The following is a 21885-nucleotide window of genomic DNA, read 5'->3' on the forward strand; positions in this document are numbered from 1 at the left end:
GCAGGACTGATCAAATTCCATCCTCCCATTGTGGGATGCTCCGCCCAGGGGGAGGATCCAAGCATTCCTACCTGCATATAAGCTGAGCCTTGCAACAGCAGGAGCAGCTTGCCTACTGGATTCCCAGAGGACAAGAGCTCCAGAACCACCACTGGACCTTCAGAGGAAGACCAGACCCTTCTACAGGATCACTGCTTGGACAGAATCACGTTCATCCCTCCAACAGGACTGCAGCCACCATTTAATGGGACTGCAGCCACCAGCCTGACCAGCAGGGTGTCAGGTTGTATCCTGACTCTGTCAGTTTAAGGCAGTGTTTCTGTAGCATTGCCTTGATCTTCATTTTCTTCTTAAATTGTAATTCTGGTTTAGACCCTCCCCAGGTTTGCCTTGAAACAAGTACAAAATTGAATGTACATATCCCTTCTTTTCTTCCCGAAACAGGATTTTCCATCCCCAAAACATGGCCGGAGGGAGGAGGAGACTGTGAGGAAGAAGAAGATGCCCCAGGAGCCCCAGGCAGGTGAGGAGGAATTCAGTGGCCCTTTCCCCCTCTCTCCTGCTCCATCTCCCAGCCCAGCACAGCCCCCGGCTGCAGGACAACCCTGCTGCCAACCCCGTCCTGCTGGGGATGCACTGGGGGGATCTCCTTCCCCTTCCCTCTGCCACAGAGGCAAATTCCATCCTCTCCTTGTCCTTCCTCCAGACAAGGAGCTGAGGATGGAGACCAGAGAGGACAAATCTCTATAACAGAACCTCATGGAAGAGGCTGTTTTGAGTGACTCCAGGGCACAACGGGGAGGAAAGTCCCAGAGATCCCACAGGAGGAGGAGCTCCAAACCCAGCCCAGGGTGCTCTGAGGAGGAAAGACCCACCCTGAGCCAGGAAGGTGGACAGAGCTTCAGCCAGAGCTCAGAGGTGGTGGTCCCTGAGCAGCTTCATGATGGGGAGAAGCCCCACAAGTGCTTGGAGTGTGGGAAGAGCTTCAGGCAGAGCAGCACCCTGATCAGCCACCAGATGATCCACACCGGGGAATGGCCCTACGAGTGTGGGGAGTGTAGGAAGGGCTTCAGCTGCAGTTCCCACCTCATCATCCACACTGGGGAGAGGCCCTACGAGTGTCCCCAGTGTCAGAAGAGGTTTTACACCAGCTCTGATCTCCTCCTGCATGAGCGGATTCACACAGATCAGAGGCCCTTCCACTGCCCTGACTGCGGGATGGGCTTCAAGCACAACTCCAACCTCATCACCCACCAGCAGATCCACAGCCAGGAGAGGCCCTACGAGTGTCTGGAATGTGGGAAGAGCTTCAGCTGCAGCTCCAGCCTGATCCACCACCAGAGAATCCACACTGGGGAAAGGCCATAGAAGTGTGGGGAATATGGGATGACCTTCAGTCAGAGGTCCCAGCTGATCATCCACCAAATGATCCACACTGGAGAGAGGCCCTACGAGTGTCCCGAGTGTCAGAAGAGGTTTCAGACCAGCTCCCATCTCCTCAAGCACCAGTGGATTCACACCAAGGAGAGGCCCTTCCGCTGCCCTGACTGTGGGAAGGGCTTCAAGCAAAACTCCAACCTTGTCACCCACCAGAGCATCCATACCAGGGAGAGGCCCTACGAGTGCCCCCAGTGTGGGAAGAGCTTCACCCAGAGCTCTCACTTGACCAAACACCAACAGAGGCACTGGTAAGGGAAGCCCTGCAAATGCCCCAAGTGCCAAAGAGCTTCGTGCACCGCTCCAGCTTCATCCCCCTTGGGAGGATCCACATTGGGCAGAGCCTTGGTGACCCACATTCCCTGTGATCTGTGTTGGGAAGAGACCTGGCTGCTTATCTTTTTGCTTTGGCCCCAATTTCTTATTGATTTTTCTTTATCATTTAAAAACACCTGAAATAGGACTAAAAAAAAAGAAATTTATCTAATAAATCTAAAGTTCCATCAGTTAACAGTTCCTTGAGCAGGAATTTATGGTTTTGGGACATATTCTGGAAGATTTGGGGGATCTAGGGGGATTTCAGGAAGTGTTCTGCTTAACTTTGCACTCCAAAAGTAAAGATGGATTGACCTGTCACCTCAAAATGACTCAGTCCGACTGAAAACAAGTCAATCTTACCCTCAAGGGGCTCAATCCCACTTCAAATTGCCTGAATCCCACCTCAAAAAACACAGTCCCATGCCAAAATTACTGAATTCTCCAGCCTCCAGTGTGAGATAGCATTGGATAGAGATTGCGAGAAGTGGGATCCAAATTTGAGGGTGTGGGATTGGGATTGTGGAGGGCTGGGTGTGTGGGATGTATTTTGATAGTAAATAAAACTCTCAGAACTATTGGTTTCTGTCCCATTCATTTTCCATCAGTTCTGGTTTGTTTTTCAGAGTGCCACCTTCTCAGCTCATTGTGTTTGTGTCCTCCTTTCTCTCCTGCCTTTCTTTGCCTGCTCTGTTTCTCTCTCAGTGTCTCCCTTGACCCAGGGCAGCTCCCACCAAAGACCCTGCCCTGATTTAATTCCCCATCCAGGAGCTACAACAACCATGGGTGAAGTTATGAAGGCTGGCAGTGAAATGTCACTGTAAGATCTTGCTCCACTTGGCTTTTGGCTCCTTCTTAAGAGCTTTGCTTTCCAGGGCAGGAACATCTTTTCCTGTCTGGGAACTGGAATTCCAGCCCCTGGCAGTGTGTGCCATGGATCCCAGAGGGGCATTCCCGAGGCTCCCAGGGTGCTGCTCCTGCCGTGCCTCCCAAGGAGCTGTGCAGGGCCAGGGGACAAGGTCCAGCAGCTCTGTTGGTGCTGCAGTGCCACAAGGGCCCCTGGTTCCATGAGTTTCCCTACTGCCAGCAGCGGTTCCTTGGTTCCCGTGATGCCCTGCTGTGTCACCATGGATATTTGGTGCCATGAAGTTCTTCAGTGTCACAATGGCCTCCTTGGATGGGCAGTGTCACCATGGACCATTGGCTCCATGCAGCCCCGCTGGGTCACCGTGGACTCCTTGGTTCCATGAGACTCTGGGGGTGTCTCCATGGTCTCCTTGGATCCACAGGGTCACAATGGACCACTGGATCCATGTGGCCCTGCTGTGTCACCATGGCCCCTTGGTTCCATGGCACCCCAGGGTCACAATTGACTCCTTGCTTCCACGTCACCCCAAAATGGCCCCTTCATTCCATGAAAAATACAAAAGTTTTGTAGAAACATTGAGAAGATCCTGCTTAACACACCTGGGAACACCTGTTTGCATTCCAAAGAGAGGTTAAAGGTGAGGATGGCACCAGCAGCTTCCATCTGCAACAGAGATCCAGGGAAAGGACAGGGACAGAGAATTCAGCTGCAAGACTCAGAGAATTCTGCTCCCAGAGATCATTTCTGCTCACACTGTCCCTTGGAGAAAGGTGACACCATTCAAGGCAGCCTGGACTGAGCAGGTGGTTCCTGAGTGGGGTTTGTTGCTCAGGAAACCTGCTCAGGCTTTTCCTTTCTTTCCTCACCAACAGGAAAACTTCTCCTGGGCCTGTGTGCAGGCAGAGCCCTGAGGAGAGCAGGTGGGACACAGTGCAATGGGCTGGGACATGGAGCTGCAGAGCTCAGGGACAAGGTTCTGCTGCAGGGCACAGGGATGTCAGTGCCAGGTGGGCCATGTCAGACATGGTGAGGCTGGGGGTGAGGAGCAGCTGGTCCAAACAGGGTCAGCCCTCAAGGGGCTCATTCTTCTTTGTGTCCAGACCTCTTAAGGAGACATTCAGCATCAAGATCACCTGGGGAATGCTTCTATCTGCTCTTCTCTGACCTGTAAAATAAAAAAATACACACTTGATTAATAAAAATATCATGAGGTGCACTTTGAAATCTTCCTCCTTAACAGAACAACAAACTGAGTCCAATCAGCTGCACAAGCCCTGGAGACTTGAAGATCACTGAAGGAACAGAAAGAGCTTTTGAGGACTTTCTGCATTTTCATGATCCCCACAAGGGATTTGGGGCTGAGTCCAGGACCCTCAGGCACTGAGAGAAGACTGAAGAAGCTGCTCAAGGAGTCAGAAGCAAAACTCCAAGTCCCTTGGAGCATCACTGGGCCCCACTGAGGGCAGGGACTGCCAAAGGCTCCCCAGGGACTGCAGAGAGCAGGTCCTTGAGGCCAGGATTGCAGGGAGCCACAGGCTCTGAGCAGGGAACTGCAATGCTGAGCAAGGCCTGGGCTGCCTGGGGGAAGCAGAAAGGCCAAGCCCTGAGCCCAGCCTGGGACAGCAGGGCCTGTCCCTCACGGGTGGCTCGGGGCTCTTTGTGGAGCAGTGGGATGTGAGGGGCAGCAAGGACAAATGTCATAAACCTGTGTGACACTGCAGACCCTCATGGAACCAAGGGGCCAGTGGGACACTGTGGGAAGTTGTGGAACCAAGGGGATTATTGTGGCACTGTTGGGGCCATGGAACCAAGGGGCCAGTGGGACACTGTGGGGCCTCATGGAAACAAGAGGCCATTGTGAGCCTGCAGGGCTGGAACACCTGAGAACACTGAAATGCTGGGGGTAACCAAAGGTTCCTCTCCTTGAGTTTGGTGCACAGGAGAAACATCAACCAGATATTCTCAACATGGCCAGATGCAAAGATTATCATTGGTAGGAAGGGACCCACAATGATTATTCAGTCCAGCTCTTAAGTGAATGGCCCACACAGGGATTGAACCCACAGCCTCGGTGATACCAGCACCATGCTCTGAGCAACTGAGCTAACAGGTCAAAATGACACCAAATTTTACTAGCAAAATATAGATAATCAAGGAACTTGGGCAAAGCATTTAATACAACATCCACTTCAACATAACACTCTTATCAAATCATTAACTTCATTAACTTAGCCCATTTAACCTAAAAACCTGCACCCTTCAGATGTTAAGTTACCCAAAAATGGTTCCAGGTAAGTAGGATTAGAAGGAGAAGAAGTAGAGAACAGAAAGACAGAAGATCTATAGAAAGACAGAAGATCTATAGAAAGACACCCACATAGGTACCAACTGCTCGGGTTCCAGCATCACCAACATACCAACTCCAGGAGAAAGCAGGACCCAGACCCTAGGCTGGCCTCATGCTCCTGCTTTTAACCCCCTGGGGGTGGGATTGCCAGTTGCTTGCCCAATCAGAGTCAGAGTAGCCCCAGCTGTGCCTTTGTATTATTGATTGGCAGCTCTGCCAATCAGCAGAAAGTTAGCACCGCCCCTGCTGTGTGATTGACAGCTCAGCCAGGCCAGGGCTGGGGGCGGGGCTCTGTCCCACCACAAACCAAGGCCTGACCCGGCCCTGGCCCCACACGGGCATTCCGAGCATCCTAAGGTGTCTCGGGACATGGATCTCATCCAGCCTCTGACAGAGACCACTGTGACACTGTGGAATCTCATGGAGCCATGGGTCAGTTGTGACAATGCGGGTCCAAGGACACCACGGTGACACTACAGAACCTCTTGGAACCAAGGGTCAGTTGTGACCCCGTGGTGCCTCATGGAATCAAGGAGACCGTTGTGTTGCTCACGGGCCCTATGGATGCAAGGGTCAGTAATCAAACATTGGGGCCCATAGAAACAAGGAGCCATTGTGACACATCAGGGCTGCATGGAGCCAAGGGAACCCTGTGACTCTGTTGGCTCTCATGAAACCAAGAAGCCATTGTGACATTGCCAGACCTCATGGAATCAAGGAGACCATTGTGACAGTGTGGGGATCCATGAAATCAAGGGAACATGGAACAGGTCTGCCTGGCTTGGCCTCCTGGGGGCTGTCTGACAGGTCCCACTGAATTTGACATGCCAAGGGCCACTCCCATCTGACCGTGAAGCACTGGGGCTCTGTGCTTTACTTCCTATGGGAAAGAACTGTCTTTCTTGTCTAGGCTCACATGGCTGAAATTAGGATTCCACCTCTAAAATTCCGTATATTCAAGGGTTACTCTCCAAAAAAATCTACCAACACAGTCAAGTCTGGCCAACCTTGGCCTCTGGTGACTGCCTCTCATCTGACCTTGCACCACTGGGGCTTGCTTGTTTCCCTCCTATGGAGACCATTGTGACACTGCAGAGCATTGTGGAACCAAAGGGCCATGGTGACACTGCAGGCCCTTGTGGAACCTGTTACACTGGAACTTGTGGAACCAAGGGGAGCATTGTGACACTGCAGAGCACCATGGATCCAAGGGACCATTGTGACACTGTGGAGCCTCATGGAACCAAGGACATCTTTCTGGCTCTGTTGGGCCGCATGGTCCCAAGGGGCCAGAGCAAAGCAGAAATGTGGGAGTTAGCCCAGCTGTAACTCAGACAGATTTTACTCCGAAAGAATTGGGCATGAGTTTCAAGCCCTGGGAATCATTTGTTTAACTTAGGGTGAGCTTGAGTGCTCCCCCATAAGCCTTTAGTGTTGCTATGCTAAGTTGTCCAAGTTCCAGACCCATACTGGTTACTTGTTTCCCCTATATGGTTATTGTTCTAGAGTGTTCTACCCCCAAGTGTACATGTTGTTTCCTTTGGATCCTGCCCCTCATACTGTTCTCGACTATTCCACGTTTATTGTTTTTCACCCTGTTATTAAAGTTCCTTCTAAACAACTCCATCGATCCTGCTCCTTTTCATTTTTGCCACCCTCGCCCTGAAGTCAGGGAACCAGAGAGGTTTGTCGCAGCCACCCTCATTGTGACCTTTGGTGCCCGAACAGGGACCATGACACTCAGGGCTCCCTGTGTCAGTCACGTCAGCTGGGGTTAGCTGATGGATAGGCCAGTGCTCCCCGGGATTTTGGATTGTGCCGGGCCCGGCGGATTTATCGTTGCTTTGAGGGACCTTGCCCAGGATCAGCAGGAACAACAATGGTTTCACCTGCATAGGATTGCAGGTGGGTTTGGGGAAATGCAAGACATTTATTGCCCATTCTGCCACTATGTTTTTATAATATGCACCCATGTCCCATAATTGATTTGTGGTGTTCCAGTGGCTCTTCCCCATAAGGCAGAGAAAAATGGGCAGCCAGATGTCCAAAGTAGAAAGGAGCGTATATGGATGCTTTAATTCTCACTGATCATGACATAATATTTTCAAAGAATGAATTAAAATCAATCCTGACATGGATCATTAAAAATTTTCCAGACACCTCTGACGATAAAATCCATACCACTGAAGCTTGGGACTCAGTGGGAGTTAAATTGTACAACCTTTCGATCAAAAGGGACCCCATTGCACCCTGCATGCTCCCCATCTTCCACACCATCCTTGAGACCCTTCACCAGCAAGCAGTGTGTTGAAAACTCAATCTGTTGATCACTCCTAACTCGGGACCTCCCCTCAAACCTGCCTTTCTCAGACCTTCCACGATGGTCCAAGATGGCAATGGCCACGCTGTCTTGGAGCATCATGCCCTGGAGACTCAAGATGGAAGGAGCCTGAATGTGGCTCGGGAGCCCAACCATCCTCCCTCCATCTTGGCTCCTCCACTTCCTGCTACCACAACCTTCTCTTCCGCCCTGAACGAACCTCCAGACTCCACCCCCACAACTGTGGGTCACGCCCCCACTGTCAATCATTCCACCTCCACCCTGGGCCATGCCTCCGGAAGGCCAGCCTGGAAGTCCGCCATCCTAAATCAAGGCCCGGAACACCTGACAAAATGGCAGCGCCCTTTGCCTCACCCTCCAGCAACAATATAACCCCATGATCAAAGATACTAAGCCCAACTGTCACACTATTTCTAATCCAAATGTTTCTCCCCCAAGTTATTCTTCCTCCCCAGAAGACAGTTTGGATTCCCCAGAGCCACCTTGCCCCTCAACCCCAGAAGATCCCTAGGAAAGGATCCGGAAAGAAGCAGTTAAGGAAGGAGACTGGCAAATAACCTCGAAACTCCTCGTTGCCCCTGTATGTTATGAAAGAAGGGGGCAGAATCCCAGGTATCAGCCATTGGTTTATGGGGAATTCAAGGATCTGTGTAGGGCAGCTAAAGAACATAGGAAGAACATAAAACATACCTTGTTTTAATGGCCTAATAAGGGCCATGTTTACAGCACATGTCTTAACCCCCTATAATGTAAAATATATTATGACCACGATGTTGTCACCTACAGAACACACCCTGTGGGAAGGGGGATGGAAGTGTTTACTAAATCAATTAATGGCAGACTATGCTAATAATGAGGCAAGGGTGGAATTGACAATCAACCATCTAGCTGGAGAAGGACAACACAGCCTACCAGATGATCAAGCAGCAGGTATCCCCAGAGAAGTATAGGATGATATCAAAGAGATGGCTCTGAAAGCTTTAATCCAGGTATTGGATGGTAGCACCCCCAATTTGGACTACCTTGGGTGGCTGCAGCTAAAGCTTTAGGACAATCAGACCATCCTGGGTGCCTGTTATGTAAGCAAACCAATGCTGCCTCCCTCACATTGAGTGGCTGCTCTCAGACACAGAGACCATCAGACACACCACCTTGCAGAACAGCGATAGAGTTTTTACTCTGGGCACACGGGCATGGCTGTGTAGACTCTGAGGGCATGTGCTGCATGAACCTCTCCAGCCACAGCGAGTCAATCCACAAGAGCATTCAGGTACTGAAGGAAGGGTGCAAGAAGCTTCAAGTGGAAAACAAAGACTGGGTCAATAAACTCTTCCAATCCAAGGGACTAAAGGGTTGGATGATGTCTAGCTAAAACAGGACTATTAATTCTCTTAGTGGTTGTTGTTGTATTGTTAATTGTCCCGTGTTTGTTTGGATGCTTTTAGAAAGTCTTACAAAATTCTTTCAGTTCCATCTTTCTTGTAAAACAGAAAGGGGGAAGATACCCAACACAGGCTCCTCATGGACTCCTTGGAGGAGAGATTTGAAGGCTAGGATGGCACAAAAACCTCTCAGAGACTCAGTGTGGGAAGGAAAATCCTTGAACGTACCTAAAAGTATTCTTAATACATAAAGTACCTAGGAACTTTGAGTATCTCAAGGCATTAATGAGCCCCACTGAGTGTCAGTACAAAGCTCTCCAGGGACTCATTAAAGCAGATAATTGGGGCCATGATTGCACAAAACTCTCAGAGTCTGTATCAAAAATGAAACACCAAGTACCTTCAAGTAACTGAAGTACCCTGAAGCATTGATGAGCCCCACTGAGTGTTGTTACTGACAAAGCCTCTCCAGGGACTAATTAGAGCAGATAATTGGAGGCCATGATTGCAGAGACCTCTCAGAGACTCCAAGGCAAAAGCCAAAGCCAAAGTCCTTTGAAAAACCTGCAGTCCCTGCAGGGAGCATGAAGGAGCCCCCAGGGCCATTGCTGAGCAAGGCTCCCCAGGGACTCCTTGCAGCAGATCCTTGAGGCCACTGGGATGTGGGCTAGGGGGGGATGCTGAGGGCAGCACAAGGGGCTGCCAGTGCCCAGCCTGGCTGGGGCTGTGCCAGGAGGCCCCAGGGCCTCAGCACAAGGTGTCTCCTCCCAGCCCTTGCTGGCACAGACCCTGCTGTGCCCCAGGGCACCAAGACTTGGCTTCTCTTGGTCCCCACCTGTCAGCACTGCCTGCAGTTCTCTGCTCTGCTTGGGGCCTGGGGACACTTGCTCAGTCATGTCCCTCTCTGGGACCCATTAAAAGTCCAAGAAACTTTGGAGTTGGATTCTGCCTTGGAGTTCTGCAGAGGTTTCTTCAGCTCCCTCTCAGGGCCTGATGTTCAGGGCCTGAGCACAAAGGCCCAGAGGCTGATTAAAGTCCTTGTGCTGTGTCTGTGCTGCTGAGCTGGGCTGGGCTCCTGGCACAGAGGCAGCTCCTGCTCACCAAGAAGAGCTTCAAAAGCACATTTCTCTGGATGAGCAGCTCTTGTGCCAGCCCAGCAGGGCTGGGGCACTGCCTGCAGCCAGCCCGGGCACAGCCCAGAGGCACAGAGAGCTTCAATCAGTCAGGGCTGGGAAGGGGCTGAGAAGTGCCTGGGGCACAATCACTGCCAGCCCTTGGCACAGGAACCTCTGGCTGCAGGACAATGCAGCTGCAGCTCCTGGAGCCATCTCCTCAAGCTGCAACATCCCAATGCCTGCAGAGCCTGTGAGTGCATTCTCTGCTTGTCTCTTGTGCAGAGCAGCCAGGGGTGCCCAGGGCTGTCCTGCAGAGCAGGGTCCTGCAGCGCTGTGCTGGGGCAGGGACTCTGCTGCCTGCCAGGGACAGCTCTCAGCCAGCCCTGGCAGCTGCTCCCAGCACTGGGGGACAAGATCTGGCTGGGAGGAGACAGCTGGTGAGGCTTGGGAGTGTTCTCCTTGTGTGGGGAGGATGCTGCATTGTTCAGGGCTGCTCCCAGCATGGCATTGAACTGCAGAACATTTCCAAGTAGATTATACAGGGAGCACAGAAAGGCAGGGGCTGCATAAAATCCAGCTTTTAAATCTTCTGTTCTGGGTTTCTGGGATGAGAATCTGCATGTATATTTCCATCTCTAAGTTCAGGTAGAATAAAATAAATTTTCCCTGAGATCTGCATAAACCAGGGAGTGACAGAAATCAGCAGAGGGCCCCATAGAGCCAGCATCAGTGTTGCTTTTCCAGCCTCCTCAGGGTTGCTCTGACGTTGCCATCAGAGCCTGCAGAGCCAGAGCTGCCCCTGGGCAGTGCCTGAGCTGGGAGGGCTCTGCAGGGCAGAGCTGAGCCCCCAGGGCTGGGCTGGGCTCTGGCAGCACTGGCAGGGCCCAGCCCTGGGCACAGGGAAGCAGCTGCTGGCAGGGACAGCTCCAGGCAGCAGAGCCCTGGGCAGGCAGTGGGGGGAAAGTGCTGGGATATTTCAAGTCCTCTCCAAACCCAACTATTCCATGATTACTTTTTTTATTACAGATCCCCATGTGCAGCCCCAGCAAATGTCCAACAGGAGCTGCATCAGGCACTTCCTGCTGCTGGCATTGGCAGACACGCGGCAGCTGCAGCTCCTGCACTTCTGCCTCTTGCTGGGCATCTCCCTGGCTGCCCTCCTGGGCAACGGCCTCATCATCAGCGCCGTAGCCTGCGGCCACCACCTGCACACGCCCATGTTCTTCTTCCTGCTCAACCTGGCCCTTGCTGACCTGGGCTCCATCTGCACCACTGTCCCCAAAGCCATGCACAATTCCCTCTGGGACACCAGCAACATCTCCTACACTGCATGTGCTGCTCAGCTCTTTTTCTTTGTGTTCTTCATCTCAGCAGAGTTTTCCTTCCTGACCATCATGTGCTACGACCGCTACGTGTCCATCTGCAAACCCCTGCACTACGGGACCCTCCTGGGCAGCAGAGCTTGTGCCCACATGGCAGCAGCTGCCTGGGCCAGTGCCTTTCTCTATTCACTGCTGCACACAGCCAATACATTTTCCCTGCCCCTGTGCCATGGCAATGCCCTGGGCCAGTTCTTCTGTGAAATCCCACAGATCCTCAAGCTCTCCTGCTCCAAATCCTATATTAGGGAACTCGGTCCTCTTATGGGTAGTGGTTTTCTGTTTTTTGCCTGTTTTGTGTTCATTGTTTTCTCCTATGTGCAGATCTTCAGGGCTGTGCTGAGAATCCCCTCTGAGCAGGGACGGCACAAAGCCTTTTCCACCTGCCTCCCTCACCTGGCCGTGCTCTCCCTGTTCAGCAGCACCTCATTTTTTACCTACCTGAAGCCACTTTCAATGTCCTCCCCATCCCTGGATCTGGCCCTGTCAGTTCTGTACTCAGTGGTGCCTCCAGCCCTGAACCCCCTCATCTACAGCCTGAGGAACCAGGAGCTCAAGGCTGCACTGTGGAGACTGATGACTGGATGGTTTCAGAAATATTAATCTGCTGGCCAATTTCTGCAAATCACTTGTAATAAAAGTTATCCTTTATCCTTCTTATTGATTTAATTTTGGAGGTTCTTTTCCTTTGTTTTAGCATTTTCATATTGTCAACAAAGAAATGTCAATCTTTGTTCCATTTCTCATTTTGTTTCTCTCCACCTTCTCTGTGGCCACAGACTGTGTCAATGAGGGGTTGTGCTCTCAGTGGCTTTAAAGGAACTAAAGGATCTCCCAGCAGAGTTTTCTGCAGAGATGCCCTTGTGTTGCCTTCTGTGGAGCTGCAGCAGCAATGTCTGTGTGCAGAGCTGGGGGCAGATCAGTGCTGGCCCAGCAACTGTGCCCAGCAGCAGCAGCACTTGGTGTTGCCAGTGCTGCTGCCGTGGCCCTGCCCCGCTGCCCTGGTGGCCCTGGTGTTGCTGCAGGGCCTGAGTGCTCTCGGGGCCGGGCACAGCCCTGGGGGTGGCAGTGCTGGGGCTGCAGCAGGGACAGGCCATGGGCACTGCTGGGGCAGCGCTGACGCCTCAGGCCAGGCCCTGGGGGCTCCAGGCTCCTTGCCCAGGCTCTCTCCAGAACACGGCCAGGCCAATGCTCAGCACAGAAACCCCCGTCAGCAGCCCCAGGCTGGCCGTGGGCAGGCTGGGGGCAAACAGCATGGCTGGGGCTCTGCAAGGGCCCTGGGGCAGACGGGAAGGAGCAGCAGAGCAGGGGCTGATCCATGCCCAGTGCGCTGCACAGCCCAGGGCAGCGTCCCAGAGCGTCCTCATGCAGCTGCCAACAACATCCCCCCTCTGCAGCCCTGGCCTCTCCCCCAGCTCACACTTGTGCCCCATCCTTGCAGGCACAGACATGGCAGCACTGCCTCAGCAGCCCCTGTTTGCATTGCACACAGCAGGGCCAGCACCCCCATGCTGTTGCTGTGGGGACATGAACCTGAGGGAGCACAAATGCCATCAGCCCCTGGGGCCAGCCAGGGCTGGGGGACACCAGGGAAACCACTCAGCTTTGTCCTGGCCTCTGCACTCAGCCAGAAAGTTTGTTCCCATCAGCTGGGAGTTTCCTGTGCCACTGCAGACGCTGTTGCTCAGAGCCAGGGCTGCCTGGCAGCCACCCCCAAACTGCCCTGAGCATTTCCTTGGCTTCTCCTTTGCTTTCTTTACTCTTTCCTCATACAAATTTCTTCTAATTGCCCACCTCTGTTCCGTCCTTCTGAAGAGGAGGACCAGGGCTCATTCTGCAACTGCTCCAAGGGTGGTTTCAGAGAATCCCAGAATCAGCAAGGATGGAAAAGACCGTGGAGATCATCAAGTCCAACCTGTGCCCTAACACTGCCTTTTCCCCCCTGAGCCTCCTCTTCTCCAGGATAAACAACCCCAGCTCCCTCAGCCAATCCTCACAGGACTTGTGCTCCAGACCCCTCCCCAGCCTTGTTGCCCTTCTCTGGACACGCTCCAGCCCCTCCATGGCCTTCCTAAATTGGGGAGCCCAGAAATGGATACAGCATTTGAGGTGCTGCCCAGACAGTGCCGAGCACAGGGGAAGAATCCCTGCCCTGCTCCTGCTGGCCACACCATTCTTGATCCAGGCCAGGAACCATTGGCCTTCTTGGCCACCTGGGCACACTGCTGCCTCATGTCCAGCCTGCTGTCCATCAGTCCCTGCAGGTCCCTTTCTGCCTGGCTGCTCTCCAGCCACTCTGTCCCCAGCCTGTGGTGCTGCAGAGGTTGTTGTGGCCAAAGTGCAGGGCCTGGCACTGGGACTTGTTAAACCTCACCTTGTTGGATTTGGGCCCTGGATCCAGCCTGACCAGGGTCCTGTGCAGAGCCCTCCTACCCTCCAGCAGATCCACACTCCCAGACAACTTTATGTCACCATGGTTCCATGTGTCCCCAGTGTGTCACAAAGGTCTCCATGATTCCATGAGGCCTCCTCCCAGTGTCACAATATCCCTTTAATTCCATGGGACCCCTTGGAGTCACCAAGTCCCTTGGATCCTTGGGCCCTGCAGTGTCACAATGGCACCATAGTCCCCCATGGCCCTGCAGTGTCACAATGGATCCTTGGTTCCATGAGGTCTGGCAGTGCAGCAATGCTCTCCTTGGTTCCACTGTGTCACAATGGCCTCTTGGTCCCAAGGGCCACCACGGTGTCAAACATGTTTCCTTCATTCCAGGAGTCCCTGAGGAGCAGCACTGGCCCCTTGGATCCATGGGGCCCTGCAGTGTCACAATGGCCATCGTGACACCAGGTCCTGCTCTGTCACAATGCTCTGCATGGTTCCACAGGGCCCTGCAGGGTCACAGTGGCCTCTGTGGTTCCAGCAGGACCCAGACTGTCACCATGGACTCCTTGCTTCCATCCAGCCCCACAGTGTCACCATGGCCCCTTGGCTCTGTGCTGCCATGTTGTACACAGTGTCACCATGGTCCTCTGAGTGCCACCAGGCCCCGCAGTGTCACAATGGCCCCTTGCTTCCCCAGGGCCCTGCAGTGTCACAATCATCAGAGAATCAGCCAGGCTGCAAAAGACCTTGGAGAGCATCAAGTCCAACCTGGGACCCAACACCACCTTGTCACCCAGACCATGGCGCTGAGTGCCACATCCAGTGTTTCCTGAAACACGTCCAAGGATGGCGACTCACCCACCTCCCTGGGCAGCCCATTCCAATGCCCAATCACCCTTTGTGTGGAGAATATTTCCTAATGTCCAGCCTAAATGTCCCCTGGTGCAGCTGAAGGCTGTGTCCTCTTGTCCTGTCACTGTTCCCTGGGAAAAGAGCCCGACCCCCACCTGGCTGCACCCTCCTGTCAGGGAGTTGTAGAGAGTGATGAGGTCTCCCCTGAGCCTCCTCTTCTCCAGGATAAACAACCCCAGCTCCCTCAGCTGCTCCTCACAGGACTTGTGCTCCAGACCCCTCCCCAGCCTGGTTTCTCTTCTCTGGACTCACTCCAGCTCCTCCATGTCCTTCCTAAATTGGGGGGCCCAAAACTGGAAACAGCACATGAGGTGCTGCAGAACCAATGCCAAGCACAGAGGAAGAATCACAGCCCTGCCCCTGCTGGCCACACCATTCCTGATCCATTGGAATTCCAGGGGCTGGATGAGGGAAATGGTGGGGAGGGAGGGGGGACAAAGTCTGATTGATTATCAGCCAGGAGGGGTCTTGATTATCATATCTGTTCACACCGGATTAGAAGGTGCTGGGGGTCAATATCAATTGGACATTGATTATACCAAACCATAAACAGGAAAAGAAAACTTAACATGACAAAACACTTCTTTCTGCATTGTTTTCAATACAGTGTATTCACTTAGAATACACTTCTGAAATCTGTCTAATTATTCACAGAATAAATAAATACGTAGAATATTCCCTGTGGCTATTGTTGTTCTGGAGTTTTTGCACAAATATTTATGAGCTTTTCTCACTGAATTCCTCAACTGAAGAGCTCAAGAAAGAAGAGGCCTCTGGAGTAGCAAAATTCATCATTAACTCCAAGTGGCTGAAGATCCACCTCCATCAGAGCAGTAACGAACAGAAATGGGCACAGCTTTGTGTCTGCCCCAGCTTTGGCATGGGCCCTGGGCCTGGAGCAGGAGCAGCTCTTGAGGGCCCCAAGGCCGGGGCTCTTGTGCTGCCCTGGGCAGATGGGATGGCAGCAGGGGCTGCAGAGCTCTCAGCACCTCAGCCCCAGGGGAGCAGGGCAGCCAGGGAGCCTCCTTTGGCCTTGGCCCAGCACCTTCCCCCATGGCTGGGGCTGAGTCCTGTGGCAGCTGCAGCTGCTGCTGTGGCCTTGGCAGGGGCTGAGGCCGTGGGGCCAGTGCCCAGAGCAGCCTGGCCTGAGCAGAGCTGTGGGGCCAGAGCCGGCTGGGCTGGGCTGGGCTCAGAGAGGCCCTTGGTGCTGCCCAGAGCTCAAGGCAGCTGGCAGAGCTTGCAGGGAGCTGAGCTGGGCTCCAAGATCCTGGCCCAGAAACCATCAGTGTCCATCTCAGCCTGGCTGAGCGTGCAGGGGCCAAGAAGAGACACCTTTGCCTTGCTTGTCCCCACCTGTCATCACTGCCTCCTGTGTTCTGCTCTACCTGGAACCTGGGGACACTTTGTCTCTCTTGTGCCTCACAGGAATCTATTTAAAGTACAAGAAACTTCAGTGTTTCAGTCTAAGTTTGAGTTCCCGAGAAATTTTTGACCCCTCTCTCGGGGACTGACTCTGATGAAAAGAGCACCAAAGCCTGAGGGGGCACCTCTGTGGCCATGTCATGGAGGCACAGAGCAGCTGTGATGTCAGCAAGGGGCTGTGTGACAGCACAGAGTGGGCTGTGTGAGGTCACAGATTGGGCTATGACATCACAGAGTTTGTTGTGAGAGGTCACTGAGCAGCTACAGCATCATAGAGGGGATTCTGTGACATCACAGAGCAGGCTGTGACATCATGGCATGGCTGTATGACATCATAGAGTGGGATGTGAGGTCAAAGTGTGTGCTGTGACATAACAGAGTGTCAGTATGACATCCCAGAGAGGGTTTTGTGACATCACTGAGGGGGTTGTGACATCACACAACTGTCTGTGACATCATAGTGTGAGGCCATAGAGCAGACCTTGCCATCATAGAGGGTGGCTCTGTTACATGAGGGAGTGGGTTGTGACATCACCGAGTGGCTGTGAAACATCACAGAGCAGATTCTGACATCAAATGGTGGCTTTCTGACATCCCTGGGTCTTTTGCGACAACAGTGCAGCTGCATGACATTCCAGGGTGAAATACCAGAGTTTGCTCCGTGACATCACAAGGGTGGGTTGTGATGTCCCAGAGTGAGCTGTGGCATCACAGGCGATGTGTGACAACACAGGAAGTCTGTGTGACATCACAGGGGCTGCGTGACATCCCAGGGGCTGTGTGAGGTCCCTGGGGAGGTCACTCTGCCCCGGCCCCCCTCACAGTTCCCCCCAGAGCAGTCCAACCCTGCTCGTGCACAGCGGGGTCCCCTGTCCCCCCGGGTCCCCACGCCCCTGGCGCCGCAGCCTCCCCCAGAGGATGTTCCACGAGATCGACCCCAGAGCCTGACACGGGGACGGGGGGCCAGGGCCCTGGGGGTGGCACAGGGGGACAGGGACCCCCCGGCAGCGTCCCCGTGTCCCCCAGGGCCAGAGCCTGGGCCAGGGCTCCTTCACCCTGGTACCAACGAGGCCTTGAGAGTGCTGAAAAAATCCCCAGCAAGGGTTCAGCAAAAACCAGATTGAATATTAAGGGACAGCCCCACAAAGTTCCTTGGCAGGAGTCACTCTGCTCCTGACTGGACACTTCAGGCACACCAAGAAAACAAAGCAACAACAAAACCAAACCAAATCCAGGCAATCGAACCAGAAATGAGCCGAGAACTGTCCCTGTGTGTGTGTGTGACACAAGGACTATGAGGGCAAGGATAACAGGAATACAGCCCAAAAGGTTAACTGAGGTGAAATTTAAAAGGACTTAACCTTAACTGATACCGTCAACTTCACAATTTAGCAAAAGAACAGCACTTAACAGTACTTAACCTAACTTAAAACCAATGACTCAATAATTTTACACAGGAATAACACTTAACAAAACTTAGCTAATAACTAGAATTAAACTTAACAAGTTAAATAAAGAACAACTCTTAGCAGCATTTAACTTAGCTTAGATCTCCTGACTTAACCTTACCTACTGATATCTGACTGACTCAGCTGTCCAAGGCACTCAAACCCCTCAGAGAGCAGCATTTCTGCCACATTTCCCCAGCACAGGCACTCCTGTGTGCAAACAGACACAAAGAGTCAGTGCAAGGCACCTGGGAGAAATTCCCCTGAGGGCAGGAAAAGCTCCCTGTGCATCCTTTGGCATCTCCCCAGAGGGTGAAGGGTTGAGCCTGGAGGAGTGGGGGGGTCGGCCCAGGCTCCGTCGTTGTTGGGGATCCCCGAGTGCAGCAAACGGGAGAGTTCCCGGCTGGGAGAGGCCCCACTCAGAGGGAGTCGCTGGCCCAGGAGAGCTCCAAGGGCTCCTTTTGGAGCGCTGTTTGCAGGGCCCCAAGAGAGGGGCTTCAGTCCCAGCAATGGCTCATCCTGGCCGCACTTGGCACCAACAGCTTTCTTTGGCAGTGTGAGAACAGGGATGTTGTGCCACTGAGGGAACAAAACCAGTTCCCAGGGCAGCTCCTCCAGAAAGCAGGAGCTGGTTGGGCAGCAGTGCCTGGAGCAGACAGTGTTTGTGATGAGCTGCAGAGGAGCTGAGCCCAGGGGCTGTTGGCCAAGGCCGAGCCCCAAGGAGCATTTCTCAGCTGGCAGGGCAGCCTGAGAAGGGGAGGGGGGAATGCAGCAGCACAGGGTCCATGGAACCAAGGGAGCATTGTGATACTGTGGGGCCCTGTGAGACCAAGGGACCATTGTGACACTGTGGGGCCTCATGGAACCAGTGAGACCATTGTGGCCCTGGGAGTCCCCACAGAAACAAGAGGACCATTGTGATACTGTGGGGCCTCCTGAAACCAAGAGGCCTTTGTGACACTGCAGGGCTGCATGGAACCAAAGGTCCATTGTGACAATGCAGGGCTCATGGAATAGAGGAGTCATGTGACACTGTGGGGCCTGGGGAACACTGGAGACCATTGTGACACTGCAAGGCCCCATGGAATCATTGGGACCATTGGGACACTGCAGGACCTTCTGGAACCTAGGGGCCATTGTGACCCTGTGGGACCCCATGGAAACAAGTCACCATTAGTGTACTGTGGGGCCTCATGGATCCAAGGCATCATTGTGACACTATGGGGGTCCCACAAAACCAATGGAACACAGAACAGCTCTGGCTGGTTTGGCCCCCCAGGGGCCACCTGACTGGTTCAGCTGACCTTGGCATGTTGAGGGTCTCTTCTCATCTGCTTCTGAAACACTGGGCCTCTGTGCTTTCCTTCCTATGGAAAAGAACTGTCCCTCTTCTCCAGGCATCCTGGCCAGATTTGAGATTTTACGTCCAAATTTCCTTCTATCCAGGGATTATTCCAATAGGAATATTGTCAGGACAGGTCTGGCTGGCAACGGTTTCACAATGGTCACCTCTCATCTGTCCCCAAAACATTGGGGAAGGCTCCGTGCTTTCCTTCCTATGGGAAAGAATTGTCCTGCTTCTCCAGGTGCCCATGGCTGAGACTGGGTTTCCACTTTCAAAATTCCCTTAATTGAAAGACTGATCCCAGACAAAATCTGCAATTCTCGAGAAGTCTGTCTGGCCGTGGCCTACTTAGGCTCTCACCTGCCTTCCAAACACTGGGGCTCTGTGCTTTCCTTACCATGGAAAAGAACTGTCCTTCTTGTGGCGCCCATGGCAAGAATGGAATTCCACCTCCAACATTGCCTTACTGTGAGAGACGGGAGGAGATGTTGGCTCAAAACATTTCATGTGTGGGGGGAGGAAGGGGCAGGTCCAGCCTTGCCCTGCCCTGGAACCCCAGCCCTGCCCTGCCCTGGAACCCCAATCCCCCCAGAGCCTCTATCCCAGCCCAGCAGTGGCTGCCAGTCCCTGGCACAGCACAGGCAATGCTCCACAGCCACCTCTGCAGCCCCAGCCCAGCTCCTGAGGGACCAAATGAGCCCAAGCCCCACCTGGGGGAAGGGCCCAGGGAGACCAAGGGGTATTGAAGGCTGACCACAAGGCAAGCACACATCTTGACCCTAGATCCTCTTGGAATTTCCATCTGAACAATGCTGGAATGCAGGAGTTGGTAGCTGTGTCTGTGTGCTTCTCTATATCACATTTTTTCTCTCTTCCTGTGTCTTCTTCTATTTTTGTCCCCTTGCAAATTTTGATTAATTTAAAATTGAACAAGCTATGAGTTTGTGAAGTTGAATGGGCCAAGGTAATGCTTTGAGAAGTGTTTTGTGTTGATTGAATGTTGTATTAAACCTTTTGCCAAAGTTTCTCTGATTTTCTAAATTTGCCAGTAAAGTCTGTTTTGTTGCTTGGAGCTCCTGACAGTCCCTTGTTGGTATTTCTCCAGTGCATCCAACTCAGAGGACACAAACAACTGTAAATTCCTTTTAAATGTCTCATTGAGAGAGTTGTTTGGGGGATGGGAGTCAGGGCTTGTGTGTGCTGCTTGGCCCAGCCCAGGCAGGGCTTTCCCAGCCACATTCCACACTCCATTGCCCAGCTGGAGCCGCTGGTGCCTCTGAGTTGTGCTGCCCCAGCCCCAGGGACGCTCTCCTTGTCTGCCCATTCCCCCACGGTCTCTGGGCAGGGATGGCCTCACTGGGGGCTGCTGACATCCTCAGCAACTTGGAGGCTGCTGCTGAATTTCACTGCTCCAGAGGCTTGTTCAGCCTTCAGCTCTTGAGTGCAGGAATTCAGTGTCCCAGGGCTCATGAACATTCAGAACACCTGAACAAGCCAAGCCTCTGGGAATAATTTTGATTTTAATTTTCAAATCTTTTCTGGTTAATTAGAAAGATCTCAGTAGTATATCCACAGTGAATGCAATATATATTTAAAAAGACAGTGAGAAAAGATTTTTTATGTCCTGTTTAGGGTTTTTTTCCCTCTTAATTCATTGACATGTGCAATCTCCAATTGACACTGAATCCAAGTACCTCCTCATTCAGTTTGAATAGATATGAAAATCAAGACCCTTCATGGCTGACAATCAATCAGACTCTGTCCCTACCCCCAGCCCACCATTTCCCCCATCCAAGCCCTGGCACTCAGAGCAGCCTTGTGCAAATCTGAGCTCCCTCCAGCCCAGGCTGCACCTGCAGCTTTCAGCTCCTTGGCTCCAACTCCCACCTGCTTTCCTTGCAGAAGGAGCTGCCCGAGACACAGAGGGATGTTCATTTCTTGTCAGCCAACAAAGCCAAGGGAAGGCACAGCTCCATCAAATGCAAAAGCCATTCCTTTGCTGAATATTAAATCCACTTTACACAGCAGGCAGTGTCAGAGCAATGGAAAACACCTTCTGTGCCCAGCACAGATCCCAAGGTCCCCCCATTGGCCCAGGACAATTGGATGAGATTCACCAAGGCCAAGCGCCAGGTCCTGCCCTGGGCTCACAACCACCCCAAATCCCTGGCTCTGACCTGCCCCTGATCCCCACAGCCTGTCCTGTTTCCTTCATCCCTGCATTGCCAGGGACTCTCTGGGACAAGGGAGCTCTGCTCTGGGGATGGAGGGAGGTGCAAGTGCAGCCACTGGAGTGGGAACCACAACTCATCAGGTTTGTGTCCTTTGGGGGTCAGGAACTGGTGAGACTCAGAGGCACAGAAAGCTTCTCCTCATGGCCAACAGATCACAGTTGAACAGGACACAATTTAATAACAATCACGCTCTTCCCTGAGCCATGTGCAATGTCCCAGCAGCATCTGATGAGTCCACCATCCACAAGGGATTTCCATCCTAAAAGTATTTTTAGACAAGCATGGTTCTGTGATAGATATAAACACAATCAACTTCTTGTATCAGGATGCTCGTCCTGGAGTGGGGGAAAAACAGCTCCAACAATTCCTGATTTGCAAAGCCATCAGTGGTGGATGGAGAAGGGAGGTCAGGCTGCTCTTGGTGCTGAGGAAATGCTGAAACCAGCCTGACTCATTTCATCTCCTCCTGTCCTGGCTGATCTCCCCTCTTTCCCCTCCCACCCATTGGCTTTTGTCTCCCACCAGGCCCCCGGTGAAGAGCCTGGCTCTGTGTTCTCCATCCCCTCCTCGCTGGCACTGCCAGGCTGGGATGAGGAGCCCCTCAGCCTTCCCTGCTCTGGGCTGGACAAGCCCAGCTCCCTCAGCCTCTGCTCACAGCCCAAGGGCTCCAGCCCCACCTTGGAGGCCCTTCCCAGACCCTGCTCCAGCTGCCAGACATCTTTCCTGCCCTGGGCAACCCAACCCAGGCCACAGTGACCTGGGTAATCCCCATCCTTGATGTCCTGGTCACACAGCCCTGGCCCCTTGTCCCCATGTCAGGCTCTGGGGTGGATCCTGTGGAACATCCTTTGGTGGAGGCTGTGGCTCCAGGTGGGCCGGGGGGATCCCGGGGGACAGGGACCCCGCTGGGCATGGACAGCATTGGACTTGTTGGGAGAAACTGTGAGGGGGAGCTGG

At 53.1% G+C, this 21885-nt stretch overlaps 1 pseudogene; it reads left to right on the forward strand.

The window, feature by feature from the left end:
* The first annotated feature begins 759 nt into the window (after positions 1 to 759).
* Positions 760 to 21885, forward strand: part of LOC143692434 (uncharacterized) — an 82497-nt pseudogene continuing 61371 nt past the window's right edge.

The sequence above is a fragment of the Agelaius phoeniceus genome, assembly GCF_051311805.1.
Source record: "Agelaius phoeniceus isolate bAgePho1 chromosome W unlocalized genomic scaffold, bAgePho1.hap1 SUPER_W_unloc_1, whole genome shotgun sequence".
Lineage (NCBI taxonomy): Eukaryota > Metazoa > Chordata > Aves > Passeriformes > Icteridae > Agelaius > Agelaius phoeniceus.